Genomic DNA, 19,705 nt, shown 5'->3' with positions numbered 1-19,705 from the left:
TCAACAACAATAATTACAACAACTAATATTTACTGAACATGTAAGATATGCTAAGCATATCTTAGCTTTCCAATCTTTATCAAAATGTGACAACATTGGTAGCATTATGCTTATGTTATAGAAATTGAAATTAAAGCTTTATAGCTTTAAAGCTTTATAGCTACCAAGAGTTGAGCCAGTATTCAAACCCAGATCCATCTGCTTTCCTGGCTGGGATCTTTCCATGATATCATACTCCCAGTCCTTGTTAGGATTTCCAGTCTTCCTGCCTGACTCAATAAAAGCTAATATTTAATAAGTAGTAGATATGAACTTTTTTTTTACAAGATACTTTACATACTTCCCCAAATTGAAGCAAATGAAGGTAAATTAAAATTAATTTAACAAAGGTCACACATCTACTAAGTGACAGAGTCCTAAAATCAGTTGATTAATAAGCTAATCTGGTCCTGAGCTGCATGATAGAACTACTGCCCTCTTTCCTTTACTAAATATAAATTCCTAAGGGGGCATGAATTTCTGTATGCTACTTGATATCCCCACAAAACCACGTGAAAGAGAGCGGGTTCAGAGAGTAGGTTAGGTATATGGCTAGGGCCAACCAGATAGGTAGCTATGATTTCACTCGCCAAACACCATTCTTATCTTCATGGCACCATTTCTCCTTCCATACGAAGGCATATCACCTCTAGAGTTCACAACAGTGAAGCAAGATTAATAATAACGGGCAAAGTTTGTTGGAAAATGGGTTGGTCTTTTGCAAAGACCATAAAAAATAATTGTTCATGCCAGACCAGTATTAAAAGCACAGGGCTGGACGCCAGGCTTGACCCATATTCTAGGGGTAACCACATGGTAGGGTAGCAGGATCAGCTAAGAGAAATCAGATGACAAGGGGCTAAAGCCATTACCTAGTTGAGGCAAATATCTAAAGTCAAGGGTCTTCACTCAGTATGGCAATCTCTAGGTCTATCCATGTCACTGAAAATGGCATTATTTCATTCTTTTTCATGGCTGAGTAATATTCCATTGTATATATCTACTATATTTTCTTTATCCATTCCTCTGGACATTTAGGTTGCTTCCATGTCCTGGCTATTGTAAATAATGCTGCAATGAACATTGGGGTGCATGTATCTTTTCACATTATGGTTTACTGAGTGAAGTACGTCAGACCGAGAAAGACAAATATCATGATATTGCTTATATATGGAATCTAAAAAAAGGGTACAAATGAACTTATCTCCAAAACAGAAATAGAGTTACAGATGTAGAAAACAAACTTATGGTTACCAGGGGGTAAGGGAGGGAGGGATAAATTGACAGATTGGGATTAACATATACACACTACTATATAGAAAACAGATAGTCAATAAGGACCTACTGTATAGCACAGGGAGCTCTACTCAATACTCTGTAACGGCCTATACGGGAAAGAACCTAAAAAAGTGGATATATGTATAACTGATGCACTTTGCTGCACACCTGAAACTAACACAACATTGTAAATCAACTATACTCCAATAAAAGTTTAATATATATAATAAATAAATAAAGTCAAGAGTCAAAGCCAACTTGAGGGCCAGAAGAGTCCATAATCAATCTAGACCAGAGAAAGAGGAGAGCCAAAGAAAGGTTGGGAGTCAGAAGGTGAAACAAAATATGGTGGTTAAGAATGGAGTGTGGGGGTAGGAGACAGAGGAACAAGGCACAGATGGTTCTAATGCATTTCAGTATGTGGTCCCTTCTTTAATCATTGTGTTAGAATAAATGAGACATTCTTGCTCCGGGGGTACAACGAGATTATCTTGATACGCCTTGTCTTTGATACTATCCCCCTCAGTCTGTCCTTCTGAGCATATATTTATTAAGCAGCATAGATGAGAGCTCTGCCATCTCGACAGATTCAGGGAAGTGACAATCAAGGGTAGAGTGTTATTAATACTGGGACTCATCAGGCACTATCTCCCTGGAGTGCTGTGGTAAAAAGTAGGGAGATTAGAGCCAGTGTGACTGTAGAGCCTTAGGAGGTTGTAAGACCTTCTTGGCCTTTTGAGATAAATAATACAGTATCTCAAGTCATTTATCTGCAAAATGGCAATAGTATTAACCTCTTGGAGTTCTTAAGGAAATCATTTGATTTCACGTATATAAAGCACTTAGATAGTACTTGGCACGCAGTACTCAGGAGAAGTTAGAAGAAAACAATGTAAAGCACACCATACATACTGTTAAATATTTCCCAAATCCTTTACAACCGACGAGCTATCCTAAGGAGCAGAAACATCAACGCAAGAGGTGAGAACAAGCATCTGTGAGGTGACCTTCATCTCAATTTTAAGATGTTTATCTAATGGTGTGAAGGTTCTCATTCTGTGTCTTATTTCCTTCAGGGCTCTTGGTATCTTGTATCATAGAGTCCTGAGTCATTAGCAATGGGAAAATCTCCAAGATAGAGCTAGGATACACCAGGTTATTATCTCCCCAACAGACAACTTAGATAAACACCCAAGTGACAAGAATCAACAAAAAATCACAGCTCAAATGGTATCTCAGGCAAAAGCAGCCCAAAGTAAAAGAGAACACAAGATGTTGAAGAGCGACAAGAGCCCTGCCCGGGAGAACAAACAGAAGGACAACATGGGCCACCCTGAGCCAACCAACGACTTGAATGGGCTGGGCACAATCTTGTTTAAAGATCTCACTTTTTAACCCTCCCTAGGATAGGATATTGACTGAATGAACTTAACAAGCACTTGGGCTAATAATATGAATTCCTGACACTCCATAAGCACTGACTCAAGGTGGCTGGCACCCCCGCTGACTCCACCTTAACCCACAAGGCAGCAGGTGGTTCCAAAAGAGACTTTCTGGAGAACTGCAGGCAGAAGCGAACAGCAGGGTAGTACAGGAGCCAAAGTATTGGGTTCCAATACTTTGGATTCCAGCTGGTGCTTTCTAACGTATCAATACACTTGGTGATAAATAAGTATCCATCTTCCAACAATTTAGGGCGTGTAATTTTTTCCCTAAGTATCTATAAAATTTTGCTCCAGCTCCATTATCATTTGGATTTTAGTTTACTTCTATACTGCTGGTTTTTCTTCGGTTCTACATTTTTTCTCACGTATGCTGTGAACACACACAATGGTCTTCAAAACAGAGTGTTTGATATTTCCCTGTGCTTAACTTTCCAGGAAGATGTCACAATTGCCCCTTCACAGTAATCAAAGGGTACTTCTATCTCTTCCTCTGAAAAATCACAGCTCTCAGGTGGGGAGGCAAAGGGAAATGGTACATCTCTCACATCCTTAGTTCAGTGTTGAGAGTGAGAAAAGATGAAAGAAGATGAAAACAGACTTCAAAACACACAGAAAACTCCTGTCTTTACAAAGGAGGAAAATGGTGGTACTCAAAACACTACAGAGCAATGTAAGCAATACCTCCAACTCCTAAATAAATAAAAGACGTTTCACAAAAGAAATTTTATGTGACCTGAGACAATAAACCTCTATACAGTTCAGCAGTTGGTTTTATAGCTAAAATAGTCAAGTATTGCCTTCTCGCACCCACAATTCTGGTACTTGAAACTTTTCAATACCCACTGTGTTCAAATTATTGTCACCGCCTAAGTTTTTCTATCCCATTCAACTGAAAATTGAAGGTGAAGGTATTCTAAGTTAAGCTCTAACTTTCCTTCATAGCAGCCATTTAGACCAAGAGGGGCTGAAGTTTATATACATTGTCTATTGAGAACTTTCTAGACTTAAGTGATAGATTTGCTATTCTGGGTAAGCAGAAACCAATGATGAAGTTATGATATGTTTTGTCTTTTAATTAAGATGTTTTTAAAAATTGACAACTTAAATAAAAGCCTTGTAAAAGGGCAAAACAGGTATACACTAGACAGTTCTGGATCTGGAATGTGGAGCTCAGGCAACCCCAGGAGGAGCTAGGACCTGGTATCAGGCATGAGCCCTAACTTGGAGTAAATGTCGGGACAAAGCCGGTAGCGGGGAGGAACAGGTTGGACAGGTAGAGTTTAGTGTCTATAATATCTGGCAGCAGGACTGGTGATGATTGTCTTCAGAGAGGTAGTTGATAGGGTGAAGTTCCTGCAAGTAGAGGGTGCACTGCGATGGGGCATCTGGGACAGTGGTCAATGGCAGGTAAGACTGGCAATAAGGAGAGGACCTCAGCTCCTGGACTCTTTCATAGTGACTGAAGGAAAGTGGAAGGAGCAAGTCATGGTTCCAATAAAAATGGCAACCATGACCAACCACCAACCACAACAGAGATTTGCTAAAACACTACAGGGTGCCAGGCTTTGTACTTAACACATTATGAAAATCATCTCATTCATGAATTGCTAGCTGCAGTTTATAGGTGAGGGAACTGGTATTTCGATTACTCAGTCTTCCCAGATTCTCTCAGCTAGGAAATGCCTGAGCTAAATTTATCCAAAAACAGATGTACTTGGCTCCAGAACTCTTGAGCACCGTGCTTTATTCTACCGTGCCAGAAAGAACAGAGGTACAGAGAACTTGGGGAATGGGGAACAGTTGCAGTCATAACATTTTGGTACACTATTTTGTGCTTACATGATTTATACATAAGAAAATCAGGGCCCTGACAGGTTAATTGACCTGTGAAAAATTACACTGCTAAAAAAATCTATAACACTCTAGAATTTACAGAGTACTCTCATTTGGAGGCAAGGTCTTAGAATCAAGATAGAAACCTAGATATGAGACTCAGTGTTCAAGGATCCAACAGATCAGCAAGATTGATTTAAACATTAAATCACCCTAAAAAACACCTACAAAAATAGATAGGAGAAAAATTTTGAGATCCTGGATTAAGCAAAGAGCTCTTAGATATAATACCAAAAGCATGAACCATAAAAAGAAACAGTTAAATTTGGCCTCATCGAAAAAACAAAAAAACTTTTAATTTGAAAGACACTGTTAAGAGAATGAAAAAACAAGCCATACTAGAAGAATTTATTCACAAATCACATGTCTGGCAAAGGACTTGTATTCCTTTACAGAATATGTCAAGTACTCTCAAAATTCAACATTAAAAGAAAAAATACCCAAATTAACGAACGAGCAAAAAAAATTGAGTGCACACTTCTCCAAAGGAAATATACAAATGGAAAACAAGTTTAACATCACTAATCGTTGGGAAAACAAAAATTAAAATTACAATCAGATAAGACTACACACTGATTTGAATAGCTAAAAGCAGAAGAATTAACTATACCAAGTCTGGCAAAAAAGTGGGGCAACTGGAACTTCCAGACACTTTGGAAGACACTTTGATTGTTTCTTATATAAATATACACTTGTCACATGATACAGCAATCCCACTTGTAGATATTTATACAAGAGAAACAAAAATTTAAGTTCACAAAAACAGCTGTAAGCTAACATTTAAAAGCATTTTATTCATAATTGCTAAAATACTGGAAACAATCAAAATGTCCCTCAATTGATAAAAACTGTCGTACACACAGTCAGTGCAATACTACTCAGCAATTAAAAGGGTCGAACTATGGATACATGCAACAACATGAATGAATTCCAAATGCAAGATGCTTAATGAAAAAGCCAGACCCATAAACCACATACTGGCTGATTTCATGTATGTGACATTATGGAAAAGGCAACAACCATCAGTCAGAGAACAGATCATCAGTTGACAGGGGCTGGAATGAAAGAGGGTTTGATTACAAAGAGGCAACACAAGGAATTTTTTTTTTTTTTTTTTTTTTTTTGGTGATGAAACTTCCGCATCTTGATTGTGGCTGTGGCCACAGATTCTATATTATCAGCAAAACTTACAGCACTATACAGAAGGAAGGGAGGAAGGGAGGGAGGAAAGGGGGAAGGAGGGAAGGAAAGAAGGTGTGTTGTAAATTTAATAAATTTAAAAATTAAAAAAAAACTTTAAAAAGCGGTTATATATTTATCTTTGCACAATAAATTGTGTGTGTGTGTGTGTGTGTGTGTGTGTGTGTGTGTGTGTGTATGTATGAAGAGAAAATGGGAAAGAGAGAATGAGAGAGAGAGAGAGATTTTGCCAAAAGATGGATCCTATATGAAAGCGTGGGAGGCATGGACCTTTCCCCCAGAGAGTGTCTCTCACAGAGCAGTCCAAAAAGTATTTGTAAGTTGAAATGAATAACCAAAAGAATAGCAGAGTGTACAAGTTACCTCAAACTAACTTCATTTGCAAACTATAAATACCACAATTAAACCATTAATGTCATCCTTAATTGTCTCAGTAATGATTCAGATCAAGATCTTGAACTTTTACCACTGTATATACACAAAACTTGGAAAAGTACATAAAAGCAACAAAGTCAATTCAATTAATTTCTTAGCATACCTAAAATTCAGGATGGACAATAATAATTTTTGTTGTCACTTGAAGTTATAAAGTAGCAATTTATAAAGCGTAACAGTGGAAAAGAAGAAAAAGACATATTGTGTATGATTATGATTGTATGGACATGTTAGAATTCATCTTTATTATAATTGTTGGATATATAATATAGAACATTACTTTAGAACAATGTGGGCACACGAAAGTATATCAAATGAATAATATTTCACACGCTGAGTCCATTTTATATTTTGGTTTTAATCTAAATTTTTGTAGAATGATGCAATGCTACTTTAAAAAATAAACTGTAAAGAATACAAATTATAGTCATTATCATGATTTGTTTTAAAAACAGGCCATTACACCTTAGGTTTCATCTGAAGAAAATCAACTACAACTGAAAAAGCAAAAGAAAGTATTGAGAAAACAATCTAAGTGTGATATTAGTAGATATATTTTATTTCTGAATATAGATAAATGTCAAATGAATACTGTTTTTAAAGTATAAACTTTTATGGGATTATTTCAATTTAAAAAAACAGCCTCAGCTGTTAGCACAAAGTCTAATAGCATTTATTGACATGCACTGAGTTGGAAAAATAAGATACTATAGCGAAATGGAAAGTGCACACATTTGATTCAATTTGAAGACAGTTGTATATTGCCCAAACTAACATTTGTTTTGTAGAAAGAAATAATCAGATTAACAATGAAGCCACTCCCCAATCTCAGAAAGTGAAGCAGAAAATGAAATTTAAGAAAAAGAAACCGTCTTACTTTGCAATTATCTACCTCAGCTTTAATTTTGCCTTGCAACACACAGTTTAATTTTCAAGATATACAATGTAATCTCACTTACTAATACTTGTGTTGCTATTTCTTTTGGTAGCAACTTGACATATGGGGCTACTTGCACGGTGCAGCAACAAGGATATAGGACTTAAATCCAACACATTTTTTTTGTCCAGAATAATTAGTTCAGTGTTTGCCCCTGAGCCAGCAATGCATTTTACGGTGATTACCTTCCTAGGAGTCCAACAAATATTTCCAGTAAGAATGGATCAAACAAAAGTTGTATTAACTTATCTCTAATAAAGGCTTTAAATATTTGGAGAAAATGTTCATCTTTGTGTCACACATCCAAGATGATGATAAATTATTCACAATAAATTGATTGCAGTAGGTGCCACAAAATAAAGACAATATGCCTCCAATAAAAGCTCATCTAACCAGATTTGCTTATCTTCTTATCCTTTTCTATAAAAGCATTTGATGGTCATGTATCCAGACTGTGACAAGATGCTGATTTCATGGAAAATCACAGATAATTCATCTTTGTGTATTTAGCACCTCGCACAGTGACTGGCCCACGCTACATACTCAGTAAAAGTACAAAACTGGCTAGAAATGTGAGTGAATTCTGTGTAACAAGAACTGAACAAAATTATGCTCTTAGGACATTATGCTGGAGTCAATTTTAAATAAAATAGGAGGGGGTGGGGTGGGAATATTCTCGTATATTGCCAAGTGTGAGTAAATATTTATACATATTGCCTGGTGGCAGTTTAACAAGATTTTTTTAAAGACTTAAAAATGTGCATACACTTTGATCTAACATTCTCTTTTCCAGAAGTTAATCCCAAGAAAAGTATTTAGGAGGCACACAAAGATGTGCCTGTCTTTTTAATAACAGCAAAAAGCTGGAAATTATCTTCTAAATATATAATAAAAACTAAATGCTTAAATAAATGATGACAATCACACATTGAAATATTTTTCAGGCCATAAAAAAGAATGCTATCTTTTAAGGGAAACTTGCTCATTATTTATTAAGTTGTAATTTTAATTTAAACTGGAATGTATACTGTAATCCCATTTTCGGTGCAAATGCATGCATGTGCATCTACAGACAGAAAAGTGATCCACACTAAGTTGTTCTTTATGGTTATCTCTGGATGGGGCATTTAATTTTCTTTTTCCTATCTGAATTTTATAACTTTCAACAGTGGATCTGTATTTTTATGGAAATAAAAAAATGCAAGTAAGAATGTGAAAAAAAGATGCTTGGAATGAGATACTGACAAGGCCACTCACTGTCGGCCCCTCTTCTGAGTAACCTGAGTGATGGCTGCTCCTTTACCAGTGCTACTTCTAGCACTGCTTTAATCCTCTCACTGATTGGATAAAATGAATTAAGAAATCCAGTCATCCAGCTGTCCCTATTTCTTGATAACATCAAATCCAGAATGAGTTTCCATTTTATAATCCATCCTTAGAATCATCAGCACAAGAAGTCCAAACCCTGTAAGAAGGTCCTCCCAAGACTCCCTTCCTGAAATGCTTTCACCTCTGCACTTGAAGGCATTCTCAGACCCTGCTGCACCAGGTAATTAAACCCAGCTTTGGGATTATGGGTGTGTTCCTGGTGGTTTTAGGTGGTTTCTGGCATTGTGATGATGATGGTGGTGAAAGTGATGTCGGTGATGCTGGTAGTGGTGGTGGCAGTGACTTGATGGTGTTGGTAGTGGTGGTGGATGGCTGTGATGGTGATGGGGCAGGGTGGTAATAGACGTGGCGGGGCCAGCGTTTAACGCTGGTAGCATCAGGACCCCAAGAAACAAAAGAAAAATGTTCTTTTCTACATATTTCAACAATTTAACAATAAATTCTATTGCTCCCAGCACAGTAAAGGCAATAAAGTGAAGTAAAAAGAAAATATATTAGGAGTCAGGAGCTGCAGGTTTGAGTCTTGGTTTTGCCACTAGTTTGTTACTTTAAGCTAATCATTCAACCTCTCTGTGCCTCACCTAATTCATCTACAATATGAAGTTCGCTTGATTAACTCCTAAAGTAACTTCTCACACTACGTAGCTTCGTTTGTGTGCTCTTTCCAAGCTATCAGAGTCACAAGCCTAGACCAGATCACATACAGTCTAGGTCCACTGCCTGTTTTTTGTAAGTAAAGTTTTATTGGCAGACACCCACGTGTGTTACATACTGTCTATGGCTGCTTCACATTACAATGAAACATAACAGTTGAGTGATCACAACAGAAACTGTATGGCCCACAAAGCCTAAAGTATTTATTACTGACCCTTTGCAGAAAAAGCTTGCTGACCTCTGGTTTAGGCATACGTCAAATAGGAGTTTGGCGTGCTTAAGACATACCTAATTAGCAGAAGGTACATTTCACAAAGTAGAGATTTTAGTCTACTTTGTTCATTAATGTATCCCAAGGGTCTATGACAGTGCCTAGCACCTAGTTGATGCTGAAGAAGTATTTATTAAATGAATGAGCACATGAGAATGAATGAATGAACACATCGTAGCCTCTGCAAGCCTAAAATACCTATTCATCAGTACTCTTCTTCCCATGGTATGGTTTGTATTTTCTGTGGAATTTAAAATATATTCTGACAAAGGAAGTCTATATGTAATATCCATCTGCAGTGTTGTCATATAACTTGCCTAACTGTATATAGTTGCAACTGCACAACAGGGAAGTGAATGTCAGCATGAATCTCAAATACAGTAGCAGCACACAATATCTGATCCCACTTAGAAGACGAGCATGGATTAATAAAAGTAGACTCTCATATTTCTGGAAAAGTACTCCTCTTTGATTCAGACGGTAAAAGAATCAAGTAAAAATGGAAACAAGTCACCAAATATAATCTGAGTATGAGTATCCTTTGTTTTCAGATTTCTAAAAATAAAGTATGCTGATCTTTCGTGTGTTTTGTGTCAGCTTCCAGAACAAAAGTCAGAATAGGTTTATGTAGCTTGCTTTATATATATATATATATATATATATATATACTTTATATATATATATATACTGACACACCCAGTAAACTTTTACTTGCAGAAAAATGTATTCTTTTGTTTACCTGATTGTATCCATTGTGTTGCACATAGGTTTTTTGTTTTTCTTTGTTTACTTTGCACATCATCAAAGTTAGTGGTGATGATAAATAGCTACTGAATAAAGAGCACAGCCTAAAACACAGACCTGGTTCAAATTTCCAGCTCCATAAACTTACTAGCTCTGTTGCTGTAGGTAAGTTACTTAACCTCACTATGCCTCAGTTTCCTCATTTTTTGAATGCAGATAATAAAATTCACTTTATATAATTGTTTAGAGCGATAAATAATATAACAAACATAAAGGGCCTAATACCTTTCCTTACACACTGTCTGCACTGAATAATGGCAGTGATTATGATATCTACCTTGATTGTATTATATATTTAAATGATATTATTGTCGTATTACATAATTACATTGCAGTATTTATAGTGTGTCTAGTGTCTATGAGAACTTTGATTGCAAATGGCAAGAACAAATGTTTTAAAGTACCATCTGATTTGAGTCATTTTTTACTTTAGAGTTTAATTTTAATCTTTTATAGGGTCAGCAACACACAAAACGTTTTTCCAATTATGAGTCTATTTTTTTCTTTGAAAAGAAAGCCTGTTGCATTGTTTCACCAGTATTCTTCCCAGACAGTAATACCAGAGAGGTTTGTTGTTCCTCCCTCCTAAGAGGTCATAAAGGGTCAGCAATGCTCCAGGAGCTTGCCTAAATAAGCCACTTATTCCCAGCGGGGCTTAGGAAAGTGCTTACAGGAGGACACAGCAAATAAGCACTGACTGCTGATACAATTAAAGGGTACAGAAAATGGTTTTTTATTTCATTAAAAAGCATACTGTAAAATTCTGAGTGTGTACACAGTGCTATTCAGAAGATAATTCTCTTTATCAGTATAAAAACTACCACCATCATCTTGAAATTACAAACCATTTTAAAATTTCATTCCAAAAAGATCTGAGTGTCTACTATGGGTATAAGATTGTATTAAGTGTAGTGGTAGATATAAGGATGAATAATGTAAACTTCTGGAAGGTTAGCTGGAAGGTTTTCTGTTTCTACTCTTTAACACTGGATTCAGCTTGATTGCCACAAACTACAGTTTGCCTATTGTTCTCTATTTATGTTTTAAATGTGTCTATAAATAGCCTTGGGTATGTCTCAGCAACTATCTCAAAAACATTTGGTGATGTTAACTTACTGATGTGAGTTCCTTAGAAGACTTGAGATAGCTAAAAAAATTTTAAGCTCTCGTGTGAATTCAAGAAGAATGCTCAATCCTTATTCCTGTGCCTAAATTAATTACATTCTTTCTGATCCATTCTATATTGCCAATGTTGTTAAGGGAATTGTATAGTAAATGGCAGTGCAGAAGAATTTGTTATAGACCAAAAGAAATTTTAAGAATATAATAGAATTGTGGAATTTGGGGGAAAGCAGATGATACATACAGTTTTCCAGGTTAAAATTTACTTTGAATTCTGGAAGGAACACAAAACGCTTTCCTTCTCCCACCCTCCTGAACCCACCAATAAACCCTGAACCTGAAAGAAACCGTAATAGTGATCAAGATTAAAAACACATTATTAGACTAAAGTGTTGAAGCTAATGATATAAACTTTTCTTATTTGGAGAGAAGACATTTAAATCATTTTAATTCAGGTAGCTTGTTCCCCTGGGATTTGTCCTCGGGTTTTTGGACTCATCTTGATTCTCTTTGAAATCCGTTAGATGGGCCTGGTCTACTTTGTGCTCAGAAGAGGCTCCATCTTCAAAAGGTGTTTAGACCAACTACCAAGGCCCTAGGGATTAAACATTCCCATGTTTCCTTAAAGAGATTTTCCTTGGAATTTTCACCTTGATTGTTCCTACCATCAGAGTGATAAAACCAAGAAGACTGAGCTTAGGATATAGGCATTGGAGAAAATACACAGGTCCTCTTAGGACTCCAGTCCTTTATTTTTCTTAAAACCTTTAATTTTTTAGTTGAGGCCAACCACATTATGATAATCTGCTTTACTCAAAGTCTACTGATTTAAATGTTAAACTCATCTAAAAAATACCTTCATAGCACATCTAGGTACCCTGGCTTCACTAGGTTGACACATAAAATTAACCATCATACATGTCCATATAATTAGCCTCATTAGAGTTTTAAACTCTATACTTAACCTTTCTAAACTGAAGATATGTAGAGAAGTCCCTTTTTGTTACATAAGCTGATAAAAATTGGATAGCCTTATTTGGTGTCTCATCAAAAAAAATGCATTCAGTAACAATGAAAGAAAATCACTGAAAAAATATTTATTAATATGTCTGGAAAAGACAGCAAAGGGAAACTATATTTAAAACACACAGCAATGGTTTTAAACACAGTTTCCCAATTCTTTTTTTTTCATTCTCTAACCTAGTATCATAGCTACTACCCACAGTTTCTGGTCTCTAGCTTCTAGGCTCATGTATTTAAAATCCTCAAAAAATCTTAAAACTCAACTTTCCCTGCTTCTTTTTTTTCCTCTCTCTCTTTCTTTCCATTCTTCCACTTTTCCAGAAGTAGTCTGTTATGGCCTACATGTTTATGTCCCTCAAAATCCATATGTTATAATCTCAACCTCCAATGTGATGGTATTAGGAGGTAGGGCCTATAGGAGTGATTAGATCACAAGGGTAATGAATGGAATTTGTAGTCTTTTAAGGGGCTAAAGAGACCAGAGTTTTCCTCTTTCACCATGTGAGGACACAGCCAGAAGACAGTCGTCTGTGAACCAAGAAGCAGGCTCTCACAGACACCAAATCTGTTGGTGCTTTGATCTTGGACTTCCCAGCCTCCAGAATTGTGAGAAATAAATTTCTATTGCTTATAAGCCACCCACCTATGGTATTTTGTTACAGCAGCCTGAACTGACTACAACATAGTCTTTGTTCCCCCAATTATCTATCTTTATAACTCATCTTTTTGCCTTTAGCAACGCTCTGCTTCATCCATTACTCTGGTCAGCATGTGAAAGGTCTGAGAACCTGGCTGACATATACAGGAGAAGACAAAAAGAAGAGGAGAGAGGTTTTAACACTCAAATATTAACTATTTTTTAAATCTTCATTATATCTGGATTTTTAAAATTCCAATATTATTGTTATATCCAGGGGTGGGCAGATTTTTCCTTAGGTACATACCAGTCAAATTTTATCAAAACCCACCCAACGGACCACCAGACCTCATCTTCATCTATCATCCACTTCTCACAATTTATGAACAGCAGAAATAGAGAACTTCTTACAATCCCTGAACACATTATATATTTTCTGATTTCTACGCTTTTACATGCTATGTGTTTGGTTTTAATAAGCTCTCCTTTCTCATCTGCCTTGGTAACTATCCATGCATAATTTAACACCCAGATCAAATATTACTCTCTGAAACCTTCACAAGCCCTTAGTCCTCTTAGGCCAAGTCTCTTTCTCCTCTCTGGTTTCATTATACTGTGAACACACCACAAACAGTGCTTTTCATATTATATTGAACTATTGCTTTATAAGTCTGTCTCATCAGATGGAATTACTTAAAAGCTAGACCCCTATTTTCTATACCTCTGCATCCACAATTTTATTAACCCAGACTTGTGACTACAAGAGATAGAAACCTAGTTCTTTGTGCGTGTGTTTTTATTTTTTATTGGAGTATAGTTGCTTTACAATGTTGTATTAGTTTCTACTGCACAGCAAAGTGAATCAGCTATACATATATATATATATATATATATATATATATATATATATATATCCCTCTTTTTTGGATTTTTTTCCCATTTATGTCACCACAGAGCACTGAGTAGAGTTCCCTGTGCTATACAGTAGGTTCTCATTAGTTATCTATTTTATACTTAGTATCAGTAGTGTATATACATCAATCCCAATCACCCAGTTCATCCCACCCCACCCCCACTTTCCCCGTTGGTATCTATACACTTGTTCTCTATGTCTGTGTCTCTATTTCTGCTTTGTATGTAAGATTATCTATACCAATTTTTTCAGAGTCCAGATATATGCGTTTATACAGAACTACCATGTGACCCAGCAATCCTACTACTGGGCATATACCCAGAGAACACCGTAATTCAAAAAGACACATACACCCCAATGTTCATTGCAGCACTATTTACAATAGCCAGGACATGGAATTAACCTAGGAACCTAGTTCTAACGAAGAAACTAATGGGCCACTGTGGTTCACTAACTCACATGTCCTGGACTGTGGCATCTCAGATGACCAACCCCAAAGGAAAGCAAATCTTTCTTCCCAAACATCCACAGATTAATTCCCCTATGAGTCATAGACTCATCGACAAATTTACCACGAAGCCAAGTACTATGATTAGCTCAACCTAAGTCAAATACCTATCACCATGGGCTCCGAGGACGTTGGCTTCATGACCATTGCCTCACCAGGACCAAAAAGTGAGAGGGGGCAGCTATGCAGAGAAGGTATGCTGATACTAAGAGAAAGAGGGGATCTGGCTACATGATAGGCTGCGGAAAACCAGAGCAGCTACAGCTTGCTTCTCTGGAATTTAGCACAGTGCTTAGCACTGATAAGTGCTAAATAAATATTGAGTTAATAAATAAACACTAGTTGTTCTCCTATGTCCTACTAATGCTCTCAGGATCTAAAAACAGATTTACCAACACATTGCATTTCCAAAGACAATTACCCACAGTAATTAACCTCAGATTTCACATTAAATTCTGATACTTCATGAACCACCTGTTCCTCAGATATTTCCAACTTACGACTGAAAATCTAATAGTAATGTCACTTAAATTTATTTATTATTTAGAAATTCTATAATCACTAAGCCTTCTCAAGATTTAAATATACCACAGTAACATATATATTTATATTTATGCACACACATATACACGCACATTTATATGTATACACACACTTATATGCAGGTATAAAAAGAGGTCTTTCTCATATCGGAGAAATAAGTCTTAATGTAGAGTCACCATGCTATAAACTTGATGAAATTTGTTTTTCCATCTGCCCAACAACGATCTACTAAAAATGTTCTTTTATTTTATTCCATACATATAACAAACAAGTGTTTTATCAGGAAAAACTCAAGTTTAAAGAATAGATTCCTGGGCTTCCCTGGTGGCGCAGTGGTTAAGAATCCTGCCAATGCAGGGGACACGGGTTTGAGCCCTGGTCCAGGAAGATCCCACATGCCGCGGAGCAACTAAGCCCGTGCGCCACAACAACTGAGGCCCCGAACCACAACTACTGAGCCCACATCCCACAACTACTGAAGCCCATGCACCTAGAGCCCGTGCTCCGCAACAAGAGAAGCCACCACAATGAGAAGCGTGCGCACCGCAATGAAGAGTAGCCCCCACTCACTGCAACTAGAGAAAAGCCTGCGTGGAGCAACAAAGACCCAACACAGCCAAAAATAAATAAATAAATAAATAAATAAATTTATTTTAAAAAAGAAAAGAATAGGTTCCTCCAGTTTGGGATAGTTTAGGCTATGGCTTTGTCTTAAAAAGAAAGAAGTGAGATGAAAACAAAAGAACAACTGAATAATAGATAACAAAGTAAAGTTAAACTTTCATGGCCCTTTTTTCAGATGTTATGTTTAGATCAGTCTTTTATTATTGAAGGACACTGTCTTTAGCAATCAAGTTTCAGGGCAATCAAAAACATCCTTAAAGGTGCAATCTTTACGTTTTTAAAAGCTCTAACTAAAATAAGTCATTTTCTTTAACTTTGTTTCTATCAAAGAAAGCATTAACTTTAAAATATACTCTCATTTTTAATAAAAACACAGGATTGACACATAATCAGTGCAAATAAAAGCATAATCCCTCACAGTAACACTTCATAGTCTCTCATTATCCTTTCATTATCTCTTACCCTTGTAGTTATTCTCAGCAGCATCAGAAACCCAGAAATTATGCAGAACAGATATTTTGTCCAAACTTGTCAAAAATAAGCAACAGACACAGTTATACATAAATAAAACCATTACTGAATCTGCAGGAGCCAAATGAACTATACAAGGTGTTAATTAATTTTACATTTCTAATATTTCAGTCATATTTCCTTGGAAGTGGACACCTACATGAAGAAAAGAAATATAGCCTGCATGTAGCTAGGAGGTACAAAAAATTCTGAATATACAAACGCAAAACTTTTCTTGGATAACATTTATATTTTCCATTAGCATCTGGCTCCTTTTCCAGTAAAGTTCAGTACTTGTGACAGCCTTTCTTTCAGAAATGTGAAGGCTTCCTTGCCGCAAGCATTTCAAATGTTCAGAAATACCAACTGTGATTCAAATGATTTATAAGGTCATCACCCAAGAAAAGCCATGTATACTGAATTTCCAAGTAGTCAGATGGAAGGAAAATGTAAGGAGGTGCATGTGTGTGTGCGTGCACGCATGTGCATGCATACATACACTTGGGGAAGAAGCTTCTAGAATGGATAGTGAGACAAAGCAGTAGAAAAAAAAAATAGAAGTGAAACACATAATATAAAACAGAGCTCTCCGGACTTCCCTGGCAGTCGAGTGGTTAGGATTTCGCCTTCTAGTGAGGGGGGTGCAGGTTCAGTCCCTGGCTGGGGAGCTGGGATCCCACATGCCTCGCGGCCAAAATACCAATACAGAAGCAATATTGTAACAAATTCAATAAAGACTTTAAAAATGGTCCACATCAAAAAAATAAAATCTTTAAAAAAATAAAACAGGTGGGCGTGGGGCTGCCAGGAGGGGTGGGTCGAAGTATGGCTGAGCCTTATTTATAAATCTAGAGCCTCCACAAATTTTTTTGTCATTTTCCTACACTGGGCTGGTAGGCTTCTGTTATCACACAGGTGACTTCCCTTCATCCCATGTTTTTTAATACTTTTACACCTGGACATCATCACCTTTCTCTAAGCTCTTCTACCTAGATTCTTAAAGCCTGGACTTTTCCTACCATCTATCTAGCTCTTTGGTTTTCTCCCTCTCCTTCAATTCAACAACATGAGTGTGGACCCAGCTTGTCCCCAAAGCCTGCGTGGCCCCGAAGCATCCAATTCTAGGGGATCTTCACCAATGCCTGAGATCTATGGGCCTGAAGAAAATTATGTGTCCTTGCAAATGTCATCTGCTGAGACCCACGACATGGAGACTGGACAGTCCTGATTCTTCCACAAGCCCCAGAGTAAAACTACTGGCCACGGCCGCAGACAAGAGCACAGAGAAGAAGGAAGAGAAGGTCCTGGTCAAGAAGCAGAAGACCAGAACCGTGTTCTCTCAGACGCAGCTGCGTGTGCTCAATGAGAGATTTCAGAGGCAGAAATACCTCAGCCTCCAGCAAATGCAAGAACTTTCCAACATCCTGAACCTTAGCTACAAACAGGTTAAGACCTGGTTCCAGAACCAGAGAATGAAATGTAAGAGGTGGCAGAAAAACAACTGGTCCAGGAATACCAACATTGTGACTCAGGGCCCAGCAACTGCAGAATACCCGGCCTTCTATTCCTACCGCCAAGGATGCTTGGTGAACTCTTCCGGAAACCTGCCCATGTGGGGTAACCAGACCTGGAATAACCCAACTTGGAGCAACCAGAGCTGGAACAGTCAGTCCTGGAATAACCAGAGCTGGAACAGTCAGACCTGGTGCCCCCAAGCCTGGAATAACCAGACTTGGAACAATCAATTCAACAACTATGTTGAGGAATTCCTGCAGCCCCAGATCCAGTACCGGCAAAATTCTCCTGTCACTGATTTGGAGGCCACCTTGGAAACTGCCAGGGAAAGCTATAACATGATACAGCAAACTGCTAAGTATTTCAATTCCCAACAGCAAAGCATGGATTTATTCCCAAATTACTCTCTGAACATACAGCCTGAAGATCTGTAACGATGGCTGTATTATTCAATCTCAATTTGAGCCGTGACTGTATTACTTCCCTAGAATTTTTCTTTTACAATTACATCTTTCTCTGCCTTGATAAGCTGCTTTTCATTCTGACTTTTGTGTCAATTTGGGGGTGTATGATTGGTGTCTAATCAAAGAGGTTTCAGAAGCATTGACTTCTACGGACAACATGATAAAAGATGACTGGCGGCTACAGATAACTAGGTTATAATACTATTTTTTGGATATCTTTAGGATCTAGAACCTAACCTCAAGAATAGGGAGCAAAAGTACAAAGATGTGTGATGAAGGATTATTCATATTTTCTGGGGTGGGGAGGCTTTACTTGTTAAGAACCTCAGTTGTTAAGGTGAAGGATTAAACTACAATGTGCTTCACTGATTTCCTCTGCCCCTTTTTGCTATTTTACTTACAACCCCTAATTTTTTCCACCACTCCAGTATTTGTAGAAAGATGTTTTGATTTGTCCACATCATAATACTACCAGTTGGCTGGTTCGTTTATAAGTACCAATAAATTAAAAAATTACCCATTTAAATAAATAAATAAATAAAAATAAAACAGAGCTCTCAGTTCCTTGATATTTCCTCAGCCTTCCATAGCATCCAGCACACCAGCTTACACATAGTAGGTGCCCAACAACAATTGATTTGAATTGATTTGACAGAGAATAAGTAAATTTGGGTCAGTATGTAGAGTAAAATACCTATAACTAAAGTCTCCCTTCAAAAAAGGCCAACCTGATCTAGTTTATTCTTAATTATACTACCAAGAAATATTTGTTTAGTGCTTACTATTGACCAGAGAATGGGATAGATGCTTTATATGGTTGGTCTGATTCAAACCGTAAAGCCATCCTGGGTGAGAGATGCTATTACCGTAATAATTCGCATATGAGGGAAGGGAAGAACCAGGTTCTCAGGAGCTCTCACTTGCTACGCCTTCCTCCTAGAATACTCTTTTTCACGGGTTCTTACATGGCTGTCTCCTTCTCCTCTGCCCAATCTCAGCTTAAATGTCACCCCCTCACAAGGGCCTTCTCTGAGCGCCACATAGTTATACTCCAACCCATTTTCCTCACAGCATTTTCCTCACATGCTATCATTGGGTTTATTTATTTCTTCATAATCTGCCTTCCCCATTAACATAGTCATTCCATGATGGTGGTGGATGACAAGAAGAAATCATATATATATATAAATCATATGTTTAATATATTTAATGTATATTTAATATATATTTAAGTGAATTAATAAATATTTCAAATATCACAGAGCTAATAAGAGTGGAGAAGCAATTCTAACACATAATTACTTGACTCCATACCTAAGGTGCCGGATTCCCAGCAACAGCATTTATTAATTTATTTTTAAAGTATTCATTCTGTCCTTTTTTATTGAGTGACTACCACATTCCAATCACTTTTCAGAGCAGTGAGAAAACAATAGAATGAGGTGAGAAAAGAACCTGAACAACTTACTGCATAGTGGATATAAAAGACAAACAGGCAGGG

General features: G+C 37.1%; 1 pseudogene; it reads left to right on the top strand.

Annotated features, from left to right (window-relative positions):
* Nucleotides 1–17,291: 17,291 nt before the first annotated feature.
* LOC132424196 (homeobox protein NANOG pseudogene) lies at nucleotides 17,292–18,174 on the top strand (annotated as a pseudogene).
* Nucleotides 18,175–19,705: the final 1,531 nt, after the last annotated feature.

This window comes from Delphinus delphis, chromosome 4, assembly GCF_949987515.2.
Source record: "Delphinus delphis chromosome 4, mDelDel1.2, whole genome shotgun sequence".
Taxonomy (NCBI): Eukaryota; Metazoa; Chordata; class Mammalia; order Artiodactyla; family Delphinidae; genus Delphinus; species Delphinus delphis.
Note: the sequence above shows the minus strand (reverse complement) of the source record. Positions and strands in the feature narration are given on the sequence as shown.